Source organism: Hemicordylus capensis, chromosome 5, assembly GCF_027244095.1.
Source record: "Hemicordylus capensis ecotype Gifberg chromosome 5, rHemCap1.1.pri, whole genome shotgun sequence".
NCBI lineage: Eukaryota > Metazoa > Chordata > Lepidosauria > Squamata > Cordylidae > Hemicordylus > Hemicordylus capensis.
Genome location: NC_069661.1, coordinates 132,840,300 through 132,853,230, shown reverse-complemented (window position 1 = coordinate 132,853,230; position 12,931 = coordinate 132,840,300). Strand labels below are relative to the sequence as shown.

Here is a 12,931-nt window from a genome sequence, read left to right as displayed (position 1 = left end):
AGGCCCTCCAGCAGATGTTTGTCTACAACTCCCATAATTCCTAGGAATTGTGGGAACTGCAGTCCAAAAGCAGCTGGAGGGCCAGAGTTGAGCAGCCCTGATGGACCAAGGGTCCGACTTGGTATATAAGGCAGCTTCCTATGTTCCTATGCTTGTTTGTTGTGTGTTCCAGTTGTCCCTTTTTCTGTAATATCTCTTCCTATGTTTGTCTTTCAGGAATGTCTTGTTAACATTTTGTAAGTTGCTTGAGTTGTCTGCCTTCAGAATTTAGCTCCCTCCCCAGGGTCTCTAGAGATCTGGCTATGGTCACAAATGCCTTGTTCACATCAATGCTAGGTTACTGTAACTACATGGTGTTCTACATGGTGCTGACCTTAAAAAGAGTTTGTAAAAAGCATTTGTGAGTGCAGGACTATCACATGTGCCAGTGTCTGTACTATTCATAGCTACCTCATGGCTCTTGGCATGCACAGCAGAGGGACACAAGGCATTTGCAAAGGAATGTGCTATGGGGTCCTGGCTTTGAATCTGGGGGATTTTTTTAGTTCCAAATCATTAGAGTTTGAAATGTATTATACACGAGACCAGTACTATAGACACTAAAGCTAGGCGCACGACTGGGCAACTGAGCGACTGGGTGACTGGGCAACTGGCTGGGCGGGCATAGATCCTTCCTTAGTCGTGCCATCATACACCAACACGATCCACACACTGCTGCATGCAGCACGGATTGCTGGAAGCCTGGACTTGTTGCCCCAGCCTGCAGGTATCCCACAACACACTGCGTGACAAGCACAGTGCATTTGGGGATTCTTCCAGGAGTCTCCTTGGGCATGCAACCTGAGCATACACACAACCCCAGTGCTGGGAGGAAGATAGATCTGGGGGGAAGAGAAGTCCATCTTCCTTTAAAACTTTAAAGTCAGTTAAACAGTAAAAACTAGAAAACATACACACACCAGCCATAAAAAAAGACAACAGAAGCAGGAGAGCTGAGAGTCCTGGCAACCCCTAAGGGGTAAAAGCCTGAACAAATAAAAAGGTCTTTGGCTGTTTTTTAAAAGCCAGCCACAGATGTCAACTGTGTCATTATTACAACTCTCAGCAACAGCTCTATCAGAAATCTGGGAATCCGTAGGGGACAAAGTATAACTAACCAGAGAAAAAGAATGTTCAGTTGATGTGACAGCATGCATGCGGAATCTATGCAGCTCCCAAACTACTTTGCCACAGAATGGAAGGGAGGTGTTGTGGAACGGGCACATATCAACTTGCTACTCTTATATAATCTAATTCTACTTCTCCAACTCCAACATGTAATTATTATTTTTATTTGTACTCTCCTTTGGTCTTGCATACATACATAATACCCACTGAAACTTTGGACACAAGTCTAAGTGTTAGAACCTAGGGCTAACTTTAGTAATGGCTGGATGCCAAACCTCAAATAGCAAAGGATCCTATAACTCTGAGATGCTTTGGATTCAGATCTAAACACTGTGCCTTAGGCCCATCTCAGCTGTTAGGGGCTAGAGGAAAGAAATGGTATGATGCTGTGGGACAAAAGAGGTTAGCTGCATATGGTTACAATGGACATCTTTGTGGAAGTGCATTTGAGCTAAATTTCTGAAGGAGTTTATATATCTCTCTATATATCTCACCTACCATAATTCTCCCAGAAATGAAATGGATGAGCAGAGTGCTGCATCTGTTCTTGTGTTGTCCTGTTTTGTACTGCAGAAATGGGACTGAATGGTCCCCCATGTATACAAAATTAACATGTCAGGGGAAAGGCTAGCCTAGAACCTTCTATCTAACATGCTGGTGTAGGCATGTAGGAGAACAATCGAACAATCCAACGTTTGATCCCTCACTCACTCAGAAATGGTACAACTCAGTAACAAATATATGTGAGTTTCTGCTTTTTTCTTTTACATGTATTTTGGAATGTATACCCTTCATTTTAACAAAAAAATTCTCAAGGTGGTTACAATAAAGCAATAAAATATAAAAACTGGAATCAAGCCAAGTAACATTAAAATCCATTAAAAGGCCATTATCATATACACAAATCTCTCTGTTTTTGCTAAGAGAGCTTTACAGCCTGATCCTATTAATGTTAAATTTGAAAGTAAGTCCCACTGGCGTCAAAGGGCATCAACCCTAAGTAACTGTAAATAGGATCTCAAGCTTTATTTGGATAAATACTTATTTTTCATCTTCGAAGAAATGCAGTACCATGCTAACTGAGTAAAGAGACACCTTTTAAAATGGTGATTCCCTAACCACATCTAATCAAACTGCACTTTCAAACTGTGGGGCAGACTCTTCAGGTGAGGAAATGAAACACCCAAACTTGGAGAGGAGAGCTGGTCTTGTGGTAGCAAGCATTACTTGTCCCCATAGCTAAGCAGGGTCTGCCCTGGTTACATCTGAATGGGAGACTTGATGTGTGAGCACTGCAAGATATTCCCCTCAAGGGATGGAGCTGCTGTGGGAAGAGCAGAAGGTTTCAAGTTCCCTCCCTGGCTTCTCCAAGATAGGGCTGAGAGAGATTCCTGCCTGCAACCTTGGAGAAGCCTCTGCCAGTCTGTGAAGACAATATTGAGCTAGATAGGCCAATGGTCTGACTCAGTATATGGCAGTTCCCTATGTTCTATGTTCCTACCAAGGAAGGGAGAGGAGGATCCAGCACTAGGCAGAACTGCAGCCATCAAAACTGCTACACAGCAGAAAGCTGCAGAGAAGCAGGGAACATCGAGGAGCTCCTGGCTCCAGCATCTTCTCTCCTCTCTACCGCTGTCCTCATGGGTTGGCTTTTGCCCCCCTGGCATGCTCTGTTCTAACCTGTCTCTTTTAATGGCAATGTAGGATGCATGCCACACTCTGTAGATTCTTATGCACACCAGTGGGCTGCTGCATACAGGGACTTTGTGCAGGATCCTGCTCACTTGCCTGTTGAAGAGGTACCTGCCAGTGGGGTGGGGGCCTTGCAAGTTGCTTATCATTTAGAAAATGCTGGTCTGGTGTTTTTCAAAGGCCACTTTGAAAATATGCTTTTCACCATATCTCGCATGGATTCCTTCTAGCTGTTGCAGGCATATATGAATGGGGAGGTGCATGTATGCAGATATATAAGGATATACAGATGGGCTTGATTTAGATCACACTTTAAATTTTTTTAAAAAGAACTACCCGAGTTACTTTATAAAATAGAAAAAGTACTGGTAGTGAACTAAGGCACCAATGAAACACAGTAGCTATTTTGTTGTGGAAGATTTATTGGCTGTAGTGCTGCATTCATGTACCGAAACTAGAGCCTTTTCAATTGAAAGAAGGAATGCTAGTCAGAGCATTAAGAAGGGTTTGTTTTGTTGCTGTTTGGGTTTCTTGGGTGGTTTTTTTGTTGTTTTTTAAGGGTCTAGAAATTCCATCCCAATACAGTTACAATGACCAAGCAAATTTTAATTCAACATTGAGAAAAACTGCAGAATGGGGATGTTGAGAAAGTGGGCCATGTGCTCTTGTATAGTTCTTTTTTATTGTGATTTATGTTTTAGATAAATTACTCCTCTTGTTTTTAGATATCCAAATAATTCTGATGAGTTTTACATAAATTTACTTTTTTCTGATAATCACACTGATGTTTTGCAGCATGTAGCCAGATTTTATACGGCTGTGATTAAGATCCGCACATGGTGTGTTGGAAATTGTCAATTTAGGCTTTTTAGGTTATTTTATTTTATTTTATTTTACTTTTATGTAATAGTGCATGTGTGTGCATGTAGATGGATGGATGGATAGATAGATAGATAGATAGATAGATTTAGATTTAATCCTTAAGGGGTTTTTTTTGTCTGGGTCTGAGCTGAAATCTGTATAGTTGATCAAAGATCCAATAAACTGACCTGAACTGAACTATTTCAGCATTAAAAATTTGGATAATGCTATACTTCCCCTACAGGACAGGGCTGACAACTCATGATATCTAAATGGACACTCCAGCTTCATTATCTAAATATCAGTCGCTAGGGAAGGAGCAAAGGGGGTCGTAGGGCAATTGCCTTTCTGCCCTGCTTGGAGGCTTCCTGTCCAGCTGGTCACTGCTGGGATAGAATGCTATAGATTATATAGACTGCATCAAGGGAGATTAGGAGAACAATTCCAATCACCACCCCTCAAGCCCCAAAGGTCTGAGTGGGTGAGCTGAGCAAGTCTTCAAAACCAGTTCAATTCTCAGACATCCCTGGGCCCCATCTATGGGGCTGTTCCATAGAATCCCCCTTCACCTAGCATTGCCTCAAGTTAAACAGTGATGCTGCTTCAATATTTCCCGAGCACCCACACTCTGTTGCCAATGTGATGGGATCTCCTGATTTAACAGGCACCCACCCCTCACAGCAAGCTAATGCTCGGGTGGTGGGGGCGCACTGGTGCAGAACAGGTGGGAGAAATGGCTAATCAGATGGAAACTAAAAATTCCTGCTCGGTCCCATGAGGCAGCCAACTAATTTCATACTGATAGATGCGGCAGGCAGGTGTACTAAGTGGAAGTGCAACTCCCTGCCAAACGAGCAAAGAGGCACCTTTTAAAAGTGGTGATTCTCTTTATTTAACTGAGGGAGAACAACTGGCCCTATCCATCCCCAGCACAGCATTTCCATGTGCCAAGATAGGATGCAGCTCTCCACAGCTAATAAAAGAAAGGCCAGTAAGATTTGTATGTACTTAAAGGTCTGCTCCCACTACACATGTAACAAAATCACTTGAAGGGGATTTGGTACATCAACTTTTAAAATCTTGTTTATTAATTTGGTCAACCCATCCCAGAACATATTAGGATGATTCTATGCACGTTTATTCGAAAGTAATTAGCAAATACAATAGGGCTTACTCTTCCCCAAGTAAGCTTTTTAAGTTTTTTACTTGGAGAAGAGCTTTTTACTCTTCTCCAAGTAAGCTTTTTAAGGCTAGATTAAGATCATACTCAAGGTTTTTATATTAATTATTCAGAACTATAAATGAGAAAGAACTTTTTTCTATTTGTAACTTCAGTTACTTGTAACCCTGTAGCAATCGATACTCTGGAAGATACTGATGTTAATCTTTTAACCTTTTATATTTCTGGTAGTATAATAATTTTTCAGTTAGAAAACAAAAGTCAAAGAGGGTATATTATCTGCAACCAACTTAAGTCCCATCTCATTTATTTTGGCATGACCTGAGTATCACAGACTTAGGAACAGGGTCTGTACATATTAGCAGCTCAGCTGTAACTATATGGCCATTTGTGCTGGGTGTACAAATTAGGGTGTGCATTCATTTTGGAACAAATGGGAAAACAGGAGGAAGTTTTCGACTGGAGCTGAGCCTAATGGTCACAAATGAATCCTGAGCAAGCAGTGATCTCTTTGGCCATTTGTGCCTCATTCATTCATTTTGGTTTTGATTTCTGCCGTTAGGCTGGAGAGAGGAGAGAGAATGCAGGGTAAAAATTGACTGTGGAAACTCGCCAGGTTTTTTTTTGTTGTTGTTGTTCCCACCAAAGTGTCTAAGAATATGATAAGACTTATTGACATACAGAAACCTGTAATCCAGAGTGACAAGGGGAGGGATGTACAGAAATCTAAAACATAAGAACAACACATGGTTTCTTAATTCTGCCATTGGTTGCTCTATTGCAAGGGAGAAGAAGTACAATTTGCTGAGGTGTGTTGTACTTTATTTAGATGTAGATAAAGATATAATTATTGTTGATTACCATCGAGTGTGTATGCACATGCATGTGTATACTGCATTGCATTTGGGTGTTTTGTCTTGAAGCTTGTGTTTGCTTGGGTGCTTGCTTGCCCTCACTTTATTTGAAGTTGTTCATTTATTCCTTCGTTCTCAGAAAATGCCCCCCCCCCTTGGGTGCACATTATTATCATTAGTCAGAGGCTGCCTATGCTGTCTTTGGGTATCTATATCTAAATAGGGTTCCCATTCCCTAACAGGGCGGTGTGGTGGAATTATATTATCATATGATAAGTTCATCTGAAATCTGCTGTTCAAAAAGCTGATCTACCTCAACTGATTGAGAGATAGTATACTGACTAGGGATGCACTCCTTGCCTTGATATATTCTGAGGGAGTATATTTGAAGACATACAACTTTTAAATGTTGAATTTACCCCTCACCACACTAATCCAATTTCTCATCTCTGGATATTATTGAGAGTGCTGCGCCTATCAGTTTTATTTTTATTTACCATTGGTTTTGGTAATGGTTGGGCTGTGTGTCTGTGTGCATTTTTAATGCCCTCTAAAAGAGGTCCCCTTGATTATGTCTATCTAAATTTGGCAGACATCATCTGCTGAAGAGGTCCTCAAATGACTGCAAATTTCATGCAGATTGTGTGAAAAACCACAAAGTTAGAGGCAAAAGAACTGGAACTGGGACCTCCATTTGAATCAATGGATATATTAGTGAATGAAAATGAGCAAATGTTACAGTTATATAAATATAATTCTGACAAATGAAAAAAAACCACACATGAATTTTTAGTAGTGAAATGAAATGGAGAGAGGAAATTGGGGTTTCTCCCCCTCCCCTTCCACACCCCTACTACAAACATAAACCTAAGTTTCAGTCATGGTATTGCATATATAGACATGATAGGCTAGGCAGCCTGCTCCACTCTCCGCTATATAAAGCTCTGGCAGGAAGCACAACATATTTCGATAATGCTTTAGTGGTTGGCTACCTAGTCTGGTTGCACCCTATGTTGCTGATGCGCACCTCAGTCTGGGCCGTCTGACTCAGCACGACTTCCCAAACTAAACTCTTGGTCCATTTCTTGACTTTGGCATCTACTACTCTACTGACTCTTTATGTGGTGTGGCCACCAATCCGATTCTGCCTTCTCAACACAGTTGAGCCATGGGTAGAGTCTTGACCCAGGTTCTTTGGCACCTTCTTGTGAAAACATATGTGGGGCAAAACTTAGACCTCGACATAACCCGAAACACTTTCCTCTGTTCCTTGTGGGTACTTGTCTTCTTTGTCTTTGTGGCAAGACTCAGCTAGACCAACAATATACAACACCTCCTTCTTTGGAAGCTATATCCAATACACATAACCCAAGTATTTAGGTTTAGGCTTAGAGAACCATACACCTACAGAGCTAACTCATGCCATTAAAAATAGGACATGAAAAGCAATTTAAGACAATATGATGTGGTTTTACTCCTTCTTATTCTTAAAAACAATTATTCTGGGAAACCGAATTGTTTGAGGGAGTGTTATTGGGATGTGGAAACTTTCATCATTGATCCAAACATGGTTCAAGTCTGTAGTGACCAGAGGAGAAAAAAATGAGTTGCTGTTTGGCAGATGTGTTGTGGCTAAGGATGACAAATGTGTCGGTGATCTTAATTCAGTTCCCTGTGGGCCACTCGCCACATCACAGAAACCACCACCACAACTGGCAATCTGATTGTCAGCTGGAGCAGGTTGGCCAAGGTTTACATAAGTACAGGGGAAAGAAGAACAACCCACTTATGCCTAGACATTGTCCATGTAGGTCACGGATGAGACATAAAGATGGGGCTGATATGGGAATTGCATTGTGGGTGGGGGAAAGGTTTGTTTTCAAAGCATTCAAACTCTGTGCAAAGTAATACATTGCACTGTATTTTATCCTCAATTCATTCTTCTTCTTTTCAAAAGAGGACCTCAAGAGGAAAGCTAAAAGCACATTCTGATTAATTGTTCTGGTTGGCCAGCTAATGACCTAACAGCGCACTAGGTTTGCCAGGTACCTTTTCTTGCTGCCACTGCTAGGACTACATTTGCTCCCTGATGTCTACTTTCTGTTCTTGTAGATTCATCCATACACAGGCCTAACTCAGGGTCCCAAACTGGGCAAAATATTCATTACCCAAGCAAGCACAACCATTCTCACTTTGTATGAAGAACTGAAGGTGTTTAGAGGCAGTGGGAGATCGTCCTCAGTTTTCACACCTCCTGTACCTCCTTGCTGCTGGAGAGGTCTGCTAGAGGGTTGGGCAAGTGCTGGAAACATGATAGAATGGTCAGTGATTACAGCTAGAAAAAAGAAAATTCATAATTGAACAATTTTCCTTTTTGTTCACATAGCAAGGAAAGAAGTCCCCCAGAGCAACTTCAATGGTCGTTAGGATTTTATGACTGATCCTCTTATGGACATTATGACACAGGACCTCCAAAAACAGACATATCTTAATATACGATAGGGCCTCCAAGGGCCAAGTAAATTGCTTCAGGGGCTGGATCTGACCTATTGACTCTTAGCTGGAGCACCAAAGACTGTAACTATGAGGAGGCACTACTTGCCAAGGTGACATATAGGAATGTGCACAAAACAGATTTTGAGTTCTGTTTCGAGCTCAAAATGAAGTGCAACTGGTCGAAACGTTCTGTTGAAACAACCAGTCTGACTGGTTGTTTCAATGGAACAAACTCGAAACGTTTCGAGTATTTCACCATAGGGAACAATGGGGAACAATGGTAGTTCCTAGTGAGTTGGCTGGTAGGGCATGATGGGTGCTACTTACTACACAATCCACAAAAGAAATGGGCAAGCAGGCGATTTTTAACATATATTTTTTAACCTTTTCCCAAAACCCCTATAGAATCCTATGGGGATTTGGGGGAAAGGTTAAAAATCTGTTTAAAATCACCCGCTTGTTCATTTGTTTTGTGGGTTGGATGGTAGGTAGCACCCATAATGCCCTACCAACCAACCCACTTTTGTGTCCCTAGGAGCTAACCATGGGTAACAATGGGATGTTTCAAGTTCCCCATTATTCCCTATGGCTGGAACAAGCTGCGCTCACAGAGTGCACTGTACATAAGTTTTACATTGCAATTTGCAATGCATTTTGCAACCCTGTCTTTAAAAAAAAACACTGCAGAAGGACACAATAAAAGAGAATCTGTCCCTCCCAATACAGAACACACATTTCAAGCACAATCCAAAAATGGACAAAAAAGAATTATTGACCCAGGATCCACTGCCACTGACAGCCACAATGTCTGTGCTGCAGTAACATCACTGGCACAAGTTACTGTCTCACACAAAATTATGACTCCTTATGTTACTTCCTAGCACAGCAACAGCTGCCACAACAGCACCCTTACGTAACAGCAAGCATAGCCATAAGCTTATCTAGAGGAACTTCAACCACATTTTGACTGAGTACACTTTGCAATGCAGATTGCAGAATAGATACACAAGTTAGTCACAAGACCAGACATGGAGTTAATCATAGCAACCACCAAGAAATAACATACAGAGAGCTGCCACTGTCCATTTCTCACCACAACACTATCTCTCAAACAAAACAAACCACAACTCAAGGAAGGCAGGCACCTATGTTCTGCCTTTGTCAATCTGAGATCCAGCAAAATCAGATAGTTAGAGCAGCAATAGCACAGCATATTATATTCAGTGCTGAGGAAATAAAACCACAAAATCAAACCCTCTATGATTCCTTCCTCCTCTCCTGATATATCCTCTTCAAGAGAGACATAAGGGCTCTCTCTGCCTCCCAGTTCCTTTGAAAGCATTTTGAAATTCCTTCCAAAAGTGTTCCCCCTCTCCCCAGACAATGGGGGCACAATTGCCCATGACAACACTTGATTTGTATGACAACATGCCAACCAAGAAACAAGGAGATTGCAAGCCAATCAGAAGCCAGTGCCAGAAAGCCAATTAGCAAGGGGGAAACAGGCCTCTAAAATGGCACTTGGAATGTCAAAATGTTTTGATTGAAATGGGAGTTCTGCTCCAAGCTAAAAACATGCCCTTTATTTAAAAGGTGTTCTGTTTCAAGCTTGAAACACTCAAAACAGCCCATTTCAGGTCAGAATGTCTCACCATCAGAACGTTCTGCACATCCCTAGGATCAGGCACTTTTGAGATCTTATGTGCTGCAGGTATTCTAGAAGCAACCTCAATTCTATACATGTCACTGCTCTGCCATACTGAGTTTTAGATCAACATTTTTACTGATAAACATGTAAAAATGACTGGGTGAATATGGACAACCATTTACTAACTGGTCACTAGTGATGTCAGACTATATTCACTTGACAGAACAATACTTATGCCCAAGTTGCCAAGTGGTGGTTGTATTCTCCTTCTTCTGCAGATTTCAGAATAAATGTAAATCTTTGAGAAAATTCTTCTCATCTCTTAACAAGCAATACAGACAACCAGTTAATCAAGGTATTTACACACACACCACAGTAAGTTACCACTTAGTAAGTGTGCATTAGTATTCACCCACACCACTAGCTGACTAGAAACTACTTTACTTGGTTGATCACTGTTTAAGAATTGAGAAGTATTCATTACAGCTGTGCATCAAATTTGAACAATTATCTAATCCCATTTATGTTTTTATTTATTTTCTTTAACATATTTTTATACTGCACAAAATTTGCATCTCTGATACATTTGATACAGCCCCTATCAGCAGCATTTTGCACTACATTGTTTTCAATGCAAAATTACTAATATTAGTACCACCCAACATAATATTTTCCATATCATATCAGGCTGTTTTGAATTCCAAATGATGAATGGCTATTTATATGCTTTTCTCTGTTGCCGATGATGTCACAAAACTTGCTTGTTGTCAGATCTGGTGATATGTCATTTTTCGAAAATGCTGCAGTGGGTGGGGGGAAGAGAGTAGTGATGTGACAGACTTTTCTGCTTCAATGCCTCATGCTTTGCAGATGCTTCTCTGAAATCCTCCCACCTATATGAAATGGGGTTGGTATCAAGCCCTAAAAAGATCCACCATCAACTTTAAGAGCAGTCTACCATGTCTGAATGTTTTATCCAATTCTGACTTAACAACAATATATTTCAGTGATTTCCCATTACTGTATTCTCTATGGGCTATTATACGCTATGGGACAATGCATCTAATGATTCAATCCGGCTGGTACAATTATCAGAAACATGATTCGATAATCACTTGCACTGGATTGGAATCAGATTGGATCTGGTAATTTAGTCTGTGAACAGTCCTAGCATTAGTCAGCTACCCTTAAAATAATATGATGTATTCATCATTGGTGCAATTCAGTGGTTTTCAACTGCATCCCAAGGAAACTTGGAATCCCTCAATGGCTACTTTTTTAAAAAGTAGCCATTCAGAAATGAGTTAAAACATTTGTTTGAGCAAACTATTAATCTCCTCTAGGAGTTAAATGTGATCTATCCTTGCCTTGATGACTACCACATTATACCATACTAAGGTTGTCCAAGTTAACTGCACTGGAGCGATGCCCAGTATAGCCACACCTCAGGTCTGATCTTCACATTCATTTTATATTGCTGAGATACAAAACTCAGTCCATCTGACTCACTATTGTCTACAAACACTGATTTGCAGCTGCTCTCTAAGGTTTCAGACAAGGGTCCCTCCCAGCCCTATATATTTGCTTCTCAGTTTACATGCTTACATTCAGAGTGCATGTGGTGAAAAGATAACACAAATATGCACATGTTATATATAAGTAATATACAAGCATTTTATTACGGCATTTATATCCTGCCCTTCTTTCAAGGAACTCAAGTTGGCATACGAGGTTCTTCCTCCCTTCTTTTATCCTTACAACAATCCTGTGAGGCAGGTTAGGATGAAAGAGAATATAAGGCCTAAGGTCACTCAGTGAACTTTATGGCTGAGTGAGGAACAATTTGAACCCATGTCTTCCAAGTTCTAATCCAACACTCCAACCACTTCACCACTTTGGCTCTCAATTGTTCAGTTGTGTGGGGTATTGGCTGCAGGAAATAAAGGGGATTCAGATCCTCATTTTAGCTTTGAAGCAAACTAATAGGGTGGCCATACACTGTCAATATTGGTTCACTAAAATAAATAATATAAACTAAAATAACATACAATGAGGTCATTCACACAACCAAAAACTGGGTAGGTCAATTATCCTACCCAGGTTTGGGAGATGTGTGTGTTCCCAATTTTCAATTGTGTGGTAGCAAATAACTATGTAGGAGGAGAGAGAAGTGATTGTGTGGAATCAAGGTAGGAGGAATATGAATACAAATATGATGAATATTTATATACTGCTTTTCAACAAAAGTTCCCAAAGCAGGATAGATAGATAGATAGATAGATAGATAGATAGATAGATAGATAGATAGATAGATAGATAGATAGATAGATAAAATGGCTCCCTGTTCCTGGAGGGAGCTGGGTAGGACAGCTTTTCCTCCTACTTTGGTCAAATGCTAGGTATGAAAGCTGGGTTGGACAGCACTGCCCAGCTTTTCCTCCTACCTTGATTCCACACAATCACTTGTCCCTCCTTCTACCTAGTTATTTGCTGCCACACAACTGAAAATTGGGAGCAGCACAGACAGTTCCCAAGCCTGGGTAAAACATTTGTCCTATCCAGTTTTCAGTTGTGTAAAAGACCTCAATGATTATCCATTGTAGACCACCCCCACCACACACAAACTATTCTCCACCTGCACCCTGCAAAATCTAGAGACAGCCCTACCTAAAATGCACGGCAGAGTGTTGAATCTAGGAGGCATTCTCTTCGTCTGTCTGTTTGTCTATATTAACAAGCAACAAATATGACAGCTACAATACATAATGGATACCAAATGTCGTGGCCCGGCTGCTTATGGGCAGCAGAAAATAAGATCATGTTTCATCTTTGTTGAGGTCGCTGCAAAAGGCCTAGCCAGCACCTAGTGAAAAGTGTTCAAGAACACTTTTCAAAATTCTCTGCAATGGGCAGGGATTCCATGGCAGATAACTCAGTGTGGAAAGGGTTCCCTGAAGCTACAAAGTTTGAACACAAACTGGTGTAATTAACTGAAGTTAATGGAATTATGCCAGGGATGGATTTGGCAGAAGC

The 12,931-nt window shown here is 40.9% G+C and overlaps 1 protein-coding gene across 1 annotated transcript in view; it reads right to left on the bottom strand.

Moving 5' to 3' along the window:
• Window positions 1–12,931, bottom strand: part of WNT7B (Wnt family member 7B) — a 165,218-nt gene that overhangs the window by 132,878 nt on the left and 19,409 nt on the right. The gene's annotated exons all lie outside the window — the stretch shown is intronic.